The 9,986-nt window shown below is 39.3% G+C and overlaps 1 long non-coding RNA gene across 8 annotated transcripts; it reads left to right on the top strand.

Moving 5' to 3' along the window:
- The first annotated feature begins 2,847 nt into the window (after window positions 1–2,847).
- On the top strand, window positions 2,848–8,592 carry LOC136246617 (uncharacterized). 8 transcript variants are annotated; one of them, XR_010696679.1, is made up of 6 exons: window positions 3,029–5,833; window positions 6,541–6,765; window positions 6,874–6,960; window positions 7,712–8,020; window positions 8,164–8,221; window positions 8,268–8,585. It is a non-coding gene; the product is annotated as an uncharacterized lncRNA (long non-coding RNA). The 8 variants fall into 8 exon arrangements; XR_010696680.1 differs by having other exon boundaries at window positions 3,032–5,833; window positions 6,541–6,737; XR_010696677.1 differs by having other exon boundaries at window positions 2,848–5,833; window positions 6,541–6,737; window positions 6,874–8,020; window positions 8,268–8,592.
- The last annotated feature ends 1,394 nt before the right edge of the window (window positions 8,593–9,986 follow it).

Here is a 9,986-nt window from a genome sequence, read left to right as displayed (position 1 = left end):
GTAGTTCCCTTAGTGGCTTAGATATGTGAGCAATATTGGGAGAAAATTTACTCATCTGGTTTGCCATTCCCATAAATCTTCTGAGTTCAGATACTGAAGATGGAGGCTTCATGTTCTGTATTGCAGCAGTCTTCTTTGGGTCTGGTGATATTCCATTACTGTCGATGACATGGCCTAGGAAGGTAATACATGATTGGTAAAACTGGCATTTACCTTCGTTAAGTGTAATCCCTGCAGTTTGTAATCTCTTGAGAGTGGCCTGTAGTCTTGTGTCATGTTCTATTCTATCCTTTCCAAAAACTAGTACATCATCCACGTGGCATAGCACCCCTGGGAGGCCGGACAGGACCTCACTCCTGCGGCGTTGAAATATCTCAGGGGCACTAGAAATGCCAAATGGCAGCTTATTAAAACAAAACCGCCCATAAGGGGTGATGAAAGTGGTTAGTAGCTTGGACTTGTCGGCTAAAGGAATTTGCCAGAACCCACTGTTGGCATCAAGTTTGCTAAAAACTTTTGCACCAGATAGTAGAGCTAGTGTAGTATCTACCTTCGGCATGGGGTGAACGTCACGTAACACTCTTTCATTTAGTGGCTTCAGGTCGACACAGATTCGAACAGCTCCCAAGTCCTTAGGAACAACTACCATTGCGGCACACCAGGGTGTCAGTTCTTCTACTGGGGATATAACTCCCAGGCTCTCCATTCGCTCTAATTCCATCTGTACTTTTGAGCGCAGTGGTATAGGTATGTTCCTTGGTGCGCTTAGAGAGAATGGCTGACTGTTTGGCTTAAGCTTTATTTCATATTCCTGTGCAAAGGTTCCTAGTCCGGTGAACAGTGACGGATACTGTGAAATTACATTATTTTCAATAGCACATACATTTTGGATCAAATTAAGTTCTCTAATAGTTGGCAAACCAAGGAGATTATTTTTCAAGCCTTTAACAATGAACACATCTTGAGTGGAAGTCTTTCCCTTGTAGCTCATTGTTAAGCTGGTCTTCCCAAGCAAGTTCAGTGGAGTCTGATCGGGACCAAACAAAGACAATTCAGCATCCTTCAGAGGTGTTGCAATACCTAGGGATGTCCAGGTAGTATCAGAAAGTGCTGTAACTTCTGCACCCGTGTCGACCTTAAAGGTTACTGTTCTGTCTCTGACATTAACATCTATCTCCCAGACTTTGCTCGGGCCATCCAAGGTGTCAAGGTAAGCAACATTAGTTGTTGTGCCATGTGCTTCGGAGGTCATTTCTTGGAGGCTTCTTATGTTACCTGCAACTGTATTTGACAGGCACTGGCCGCTGAAGTGTCCTTTTCTGTTACAGCGAAAACACAGAGCTTCTTTAGCGGGACACAAATGTCGGGGGTGGGAGTCTTTTCCACAACGTCTGCACAACCTAATATTTTGTTGCATTGTTGCTCCTACAGGAATGGCTGGAAGTTTTCTCTTAGGCGCTTGTCTGACCACAGAATCTAATGCTCCTTCTCCTTTATTGGGCTTTCTCAAGGTTTCCTGTTGTTCCTTTATGGCTTCTCTCTGATGTATTAGTCTTTTGGCCTTGTCGACAGTCAGCTCTGGTTCCATCTGGAGGCGTTCAGAGAGGGCATTATCTCGAATTCCAACCACGAGGCGGTCGCGTATCAGTTCGTCTTTCATGTTTTTAAAGTCGCACCGATCGGCTAGACGATGTATCTCGGCAATAAACTCTTCCACTACTTCGTCAGATAATTGGTTTCTCTTATTAAAGCGAGCACGTTCGAAGATGACGTTCTTTCGCACTTGAAAATAGTTGTCAAATTCTTCCATCACTTTTCCGTACTTTAGTTTGTTCTCTGCTGATATCCTTGTGGTATCCAGTATTTCTTCCGCTTCATCCCCCAAGCAGTACAGAAGGGTGCTCACTTGGTGTTCTTCGGCTTGGTCCGTCAGCCCTGACGCTAGGCGAAACTGTTCAAATCGCCGTTTCCATTTCGGCCATTCCTCACTGTTTTTAAAACAGAATGACGCTGGGGGTTGCAGTTGAAGGTTCACGGACGGCGTCGCAACTGACATGACTTTCTTCTGACACCATGTGGTGACGGCACGTGCTCAAAGATCTTATCTCAAGATAATGCACACCATACAATTACATACTGGATTATCTATACCCTAGGAAAAGAACTTGGAAGATCTTATCTAAAGTCTTATTTTAAGTTGTAAGAAACTTTTATATGATCACATTACTATTTTGGAACCGGGATTTAATATGATCCTAAATAACATTCTTATGTAAAATTCTTAAGCATTCATATATCAACTTATTTACAATACTTGAGTTGTACCGATAAGTTGATATATGAACTTATAGGTACAACTAAATTGCATGCATATGATATCTGCATGATCGTGGTATAAGAACTATTAATTTGATATATGAACTGATCGATACAACTTAAGAATAGTAAATAATTTGATATATGAACTGATCCATACAACTTAAGAATAGTAAATAATTTGATATATGAACTGATCAATACAACTTAAGAATAGTAAATAATTTGATATATGAACTGATCTATACAACTTAAGAATAGTAAATAATTTGATATATGAACTGATCCATACAACTTAAGAATAGTAAATAATTTGATATATGAACTGATCTATACAACTTAAGAATAGTAAATAATTTGATATATGAACTGATCAATACAACTTAAGAATAGTAAATAATTTGATATATGAACTGATTGATACAACTTAAGAATAGTAAATAATTTGATATATGAACTGATCAATACAACTTAAGAATAGTAAATAATTTGATATATGAACTGATCAATACAACTTAAGAATAGTAAATAATTTGATATTTTAACTGATCGATACAACTTAAGAATAGTAAATAATTTGATATATGAACTGATAGAAGTTCATATATTAAAATTATTTACTATTCTTGATCAGTTCATATATCAAATTATTTACTATTCTTGATCAGTTCATATATCAAATTATTTACTATTCTTGATCAGTTCATATATCAAATTATTTACTATTCTTGATCAGTCCATATATCAATTATTAACTATTCTTGATCAGTTCATATATCAAATTATTTATAAATCTAAGTTGTTCATATATATCAAGCAATTTACAATTCTAAGAAGTACTGATAAGTTCATATTTACAAAATTATTTTCATTATACATATATAATCACAGAATTTTTCAGAGTACGTCACGCCAACACCCCACACTATCCACCACGGTATGGTTGAGACTTGGTCTACATCATCCTATGAACGAACATCACAATAAATCATTCATGAATCACCTGAACATGCACATATATATTCACATACGTGTCACATACAGTGGTCCCCCAAGTGTTAGCTAGGCCCTGGGTGTGTTAAGATAATCGAAAAGTTCAACTATACAGTGGAAACTCAATTATCCAAACTAATTAGGGGAAAGGGTGTTCATATAATCCAACAGTACATTAAATCAAACTTCCCTATATTTAAATATACAGAGCTTTGCTCAACTACTCTAATAGAGAATACACTTGCTGACAAAATACTCTAACAGAGCAGTCGATTTGGTGTTTATATAATCAAGATTCCACTGTATGTACAGAACTCCCTTCGATACTCTAACAGAACAGTCATTCCCTAGTTCGTATAACAGAATTTTCAATTAATTGATCACCGGATAAGGTGTAAACTGGGAAAACAAATGCTAACTATCCACATCTCACAATCCAGGTTGGACTATGGGTGCCCATGGTACAGCCTCCTGTGGACTACCGAATTTGCCGCTTTAACTCATAGCACTTGAGTAGCCCACAGTGTAACTCAAAATTCTACGGGAAGATTTATAATGTAGCTGCATGAACGTACTCTACACAGAATGATTTGTAACCTAGCTAAACACTCTACAGAGAGACGTAAATATATCTGAACGCTATACAGGATGATTTTCTTGTAGCTAACTGGTTGTAGTTCACTACCTAGGCGTGACCACTAGAGATAGCCAAAGCTTTGCTTTTACCCTTTGTGTGTGTGTACTAGTTCTGCACCTATTATGCTTTCGAAATTGCCTATTATATGCTTTTGAGCAATGCTCCAAAATTTCCCCTGTTATGCTGCAAATATGCTCAGGCGTCCCCCATTATGCCCCAAATATGCTCTTACAAAATTGCATTTTGACTGCTCTATTAGAGTATCTAATGCATCTATGAACGTGCGGTGACTGTTCTATTAGAGTATATCGATCTTTAGCTACATTTATGCTCACAAGTATCTCTAACTCCACTTTTTACAGCTTTATTACACTATCCCAATCTGCATTATGCAAAATACGCTAAGTTTCAGCTCCTCTGATAACTAATGCACGAAAATTTGCCTAATACGCTGGCATTATGCTCAATGCTTTTACCTACCTATTATGCCCAAAATTATGCCGGCATAATCGGTGCAGGCCTAGTGTGTATGCATGTGTATGTGTGTGTGCTCACCTTAAGATAATTATGTTGCTTTCTTGTTCAGCCTACATATCTAGTCTTTTCCTCTCTCTCTTTCTGCAGACCGTGCAGGCACTTTATCATAACATACACCACCTGTAGAAGTAGTCAATCAGATGACTGCATGTATTATGGCGAGCAAGGCTACTCACCAAAGTTAGCTGTAACAACTGCCAGTTATCACAATACTACAACCTCCTACCACATTGGTAACCTTGCAGCACACCTGTATATGCAAAAGGATGTGCATGCATGTAATAGTTGTAACATGGGCATGAGGGCATACATATCAGGCAAAGCCCGAATTGCCCAGTGTTACAACTAATATGTAACACTTTTCAGGCTAATAGCCTGCACCAGCTAGGTGATCAATCACACAAGCCAATATGAATGCAGCTTCTGGATACTTTATATACACCTGCCTGAAAAATTCAATAATGGGTCAGCAGTTGGTACGTTCTGGCTACGTTTAGATATGGTGAACGGACAAACCCTAGAATTATCACGGAGAATTTTGGTTACGTAAGTTTAATGTTTTAATCATGCAGTGCTATTGAAGCGTTTATGGACTAGTTAGACAGTTTACTAAATGCCTAGATGGGTAAGCTTGCTAGTAGAGTGGTTACTTCGTGTAGAGTGGTAGTTTTGTTATGGGGGTATGTCCATATACAAAAATGTACGGAAATGCTTCGTGAGTACTAGTTCTCACCTTAGCTCAACGTTTTGTCAACTAGTGGTATAGCGAGAACAACAAAACGCTGCTGTCTGAGTAGTTTTCATGGCCTAATCCAAGTCGTGCATGCTAGTCACTTGAGTATTAACTGATCCCCACAATTGATTTGGGCACATGCGTCTATATAACAGCTGCCCAGTTGTAGCCCAGTGTAGCCGGGCTACATTTGGGTCGTTTTCCCTGCGACCAGGGCATACATACGAAATGCAGCCCGGACGGCTCCTTTGATCTGAGGTGTGAAAGTGATACATTATGCATGGTAACATATGTACTAGGATAACTACAACCACCCTAAAGCCACATTCCCAGTTTAAATATATACTACGTAAATAATGCACATGTGCTATACATGCAGCATTTCTAGTACTGCTGTGCACCGCGGTGCACATTAACCGGTGTTGTCTGGTCAGCCAATTAACCAGTTAAAAATTACCCCTGCTGATAGGTGTTAACATCACAACATAATCTCAAGACATGTGTAAGCACGTGATTGTATTAACTGTTATTGCAAGACAGGATGATGATAGGATGATGATGGTCACTTGGTACCACGTACCATAAACCTTTCAGCAGGCTACAATATGTTAGTGTAGGTGAGTGATGAGCCAGCTCCAGTTAACTTAAGGTGCATTGAAGCCAATGAAACTTAGATGTTTGCACTTCATGGGAAATGACATCATACTGTTTATTCTTATTGTGAGAACATATAGGTTTAAATAACAATCACTCCTCCAGTGATGACATGAAAATTGGAAAGATATGCTGTGATGTGATTGAGAAATCAGCGAGTTTGTGTTGAAATATAGCCTGCTTCTTTACTAAACCAAGACATTGGTTCTGTTATAAACATAGAGGATTGCTAGGCAAGGCCACTAAACCTATAGGACTGGGTGAAATAATTGCCTGATAGTGATGGAATCACAGTGATGAAAGATCACCTGTTTTGAAATATCACCTACGTAGCATTGTTTCCAGCTTTGCAGAAGTGTGATAAGCTCACTATATATAGTCAGATTTTGAAAACAAAACTACTAGTGTCTTCGTCCATGTTAAAATTGTTTCTTTCTGCTTTGCAACACAACAAATCTTCATAAACCTGCATGATGATGCCTACAGCCTGACGATTACAATTTTCACAATAAACGGTACAGTTTATACTCCTGTGAAGGGTTTTTTAACTTCAATCCCATTGGCTTCAATGGATGTCAGATGTTGTAATATTAACTACCACACTTAGTACTATGTGAAAATGGTCCTTTGCAATTAACATATAAAAATGACATCATATTAAATCACACAGGTCAAGGTGGGTACAGAGCACATATTGAACTGGAGACTAGGTGTGACCTATAATGACATCACAATGACTGTGGGAACAGGAGTGGTGTTTAAATGGGATATAGATGGCAGTTACCTCATAACTTGATTGAAATGACATCACATGATGTTGTGACCAGTTGTGCTTTGGTAGGGGACAATGCTGTAGCTCTGGGGAAGGTAAAGTTGTGATCATTGTCAGAGGAGGGTAGGTGTTGTAGTGTAGCCAAATATGGTGCCTGGTGTTGATATTGGTAGTACTTTAATTATCACATTCACAAGAAGTATGGTATTGTATCACTTGTTTCTTAACTAGGAAAGTCATGTATTAGTTGGGGTGGCTGAAAGAAGGTTTGTGAGGTTCTGGGACACACATGGACACAAACTGAAACATCTCCTATAGGTGAACAGGGTGATAAGCAGAACACACACACACACACTACACACACACACACTACACACACACTACACACACACTACACACACACTACACACACTACACACACACACACACACACACTACACACACACACACACTACACACACACACACTACACACACACACACTACACCGACACACACACACTACACCGACACACACACACACTATACCGACACACACACACACACACTACACCGACACACACACACACACACACACACACACTACACCGACACTACACCGACACACATACACACACACACTACACCGACACTACACACACACTACACCGACACACAATACACACACAATACACACACACTACACACACACTACACCGACACACACACACTACACCGACACACACACACTACACCGACACACACACACTACACCGACACACACACACTACACCGACACACACACACTACACCGACACACACACACTACACCGACACACACACACTACACCGACACACACACACTACACCGACACACACACACTACACCGACACACACACACTACACCGACACACACACACTACACCGACACACACACACTACACCGACACACACACACACACACACACACACACACACACACACACACACACACACACACACACACACACACACACACACACACACGCACACACACACACACACAGAGTAAGAGAAGTATAGCTGCTAACTGCCGTATATATATAAACAGTCATACCTACCCAGATGACTGGGCACTACTAAGGTATCTATGGGCAATTTTCCAGGGGCAGGACTGTATGGCTGCATTGCGTCTCACAGAGTGAAGGAATAAGTGTCAGATGTTTCACTTGAACCTCAACTGCACATGAGACATGTGGCATTTGCTTCCCAACCAGGTACCCATTAAAAACAGCTGGGTGAGCTGAGAAATGCGAGTATAATGTTCAAGGAAACAACAACTACATGTATGAATATAACATACTTACCCGACAGTACATCAGTAGTGGACGTGTGTATCAAGCCTTTATTCAGTATGGAGGTGAGCTTCTTTTCAGGTATCTTAGCACAATGTGGCAATATGTACGTCCTTCTTGATTAAGTCAATCACCTTTGATCCAAAACATGAATTATAATGTGTAGTGTTAATAACTTAGCACACATGGTGATAATATTTTAATGTAGAGGAGGTTAGCTGATGAGCCAATGGAATGAGAAAATAGTTTTGGATATTTATTAAGAGGTGATCTTAATTCTTGAATATATAAATGCAAATTTTGTTGCTATAGTAGATGTGTCCATAACCCACTGTGATGATGATAGCGTGGTGATTAGTGAAGTAGCATGTAGAGGCATGGTGGACAAAATTCAACAATTAACAATCAACTACAGCAGATGTTGAATACAGGGGGAATTTTTAACCACAGTACCACTGGAAGTTATTCCACACACTACAATAAATCACTGAACACTGCTGCACTAGTGTGTCTACATAGACTATTTATTAACTGATGATGCAAAATGTGTACAACCCATTTTAATAACAACTAATGTAAACATTTCACAGAATCATAACTAGGACAAAAAACAATTCTATTAGTGACAAGTGCATACTATGATATGGTTTACACGCCACTGCTCTAAAGCCACAAACAACTCCACATGATGGTAGAGTGTTCGGCCACAAGCTATCAGTATGAAAGTGGCTGCTTAAAAAATATCTCCTTTTCCTAAAAAAAATACCTTAGGACTCTATGCGCTTTAATGAGCTTCTTTCATAATTCATACATGAAATAAATATATGTGTGGCTACAAAATCATTTATGGTCTTCGTGCAATGCAAGTGTATTGCTGTCAACACTGGTCACACAATTAATGCACACATTTGTAAATGCAACAGATCAACTGCTTCATTTGTAGTAGACAAACAATTACCTTTCAACCGTGCTGTATAACACAACCAATAGTTATGATGAACAAAGAACTTGTATCCTATTACCTAACTATACTTAGCACTACAACCACCTCTCTTTAACAAGACCACCTCATTATGGTGACCATGCATGCTTTCCATTATGGTTATCAACTTGAGATTATAAGTACCTATCAGAAAAGATCTGGTAGACATTTGTATATTATCTTGTCTCAAAGTCTATACAAGAGGTGGAGATTACACCATTACATCATGAAGAGATGTCAGCCTTCATGAGACTTGAGAAATGGTAGCCTCAGCCAAGTAGCTATCTCATCCTAACAATTAAGCTCTACAATATTTTCCAACTCTTCACCACTTGCCTAAGCTTGCAAGCTACTAATTTTGAAATGAGAGAAGCTTTGGCAATAAAATGTCCAAGTTGAAGATGAATACAAGCATAATTATGCTCAAGTGGTGAAGAAACAAAGAGGTTGTAAGGCTACTATTTTACAAGCCTTGTAAACGCTGACATGGTTTCATGATGTAATGGTATAATCCACTTAACGCTCCCAAAACTTTGGGAATTGGCTGGACAAGACTATACAATGTGCAGATGTTCACCAGACCCTTTCCTATGGGCACTTAATCTAAAAGCAATAAACACACTTGAGGCTACCATGTCCGTAACTAAGAATAACATGCTATTATGCTAAAGTGACTAACTTAAATACAAATAATGTTGTTATTGCTATCAGTTAGTGCTATGCAGTTTAGTAGACAGAGGGGAAGTCACTACAGAACATTCATGGTTACTCCCCTGGGCTGTAAAAATGCATTATCACCTAGCAACCAAGTGGCAGTTATTAGTAGTAGAATAAACAAGCCACCAAACAGGTAAACAGCAATCTTTGGGCTCCCTCCTTGTACTTTTATCTAAACCAAACTTCATTATGGTCAATAAACTACAAGCCACATGACCAATTTGGGTTGTCCAGACAATGGAGGTGCCCGGGTAATAGAGGTCCGGACAATGGAGGTGCCCGGATAATAGAGGTCCGGATAAGGGAGGTTCCACTGTATAATGAAAGATTAA

The sequence above is a fragment of the Dysidea avara genome, chromosome 2 (genome assembly GCF_963678975.1).
Source record: "Dysidea avara chromosome 2, odDysAvar1.4, whole genome shotgun sequence".
Taxonomy (NCBI): Eukaryota; Metazoa; Porifera; class Demospongiae; order Dictyoceratida; family Dysideidae; genus Dysidea; species Dysidea avara.
This window is presented reverse-complemented; position numbering and strand designations above follow the sequence as displayed.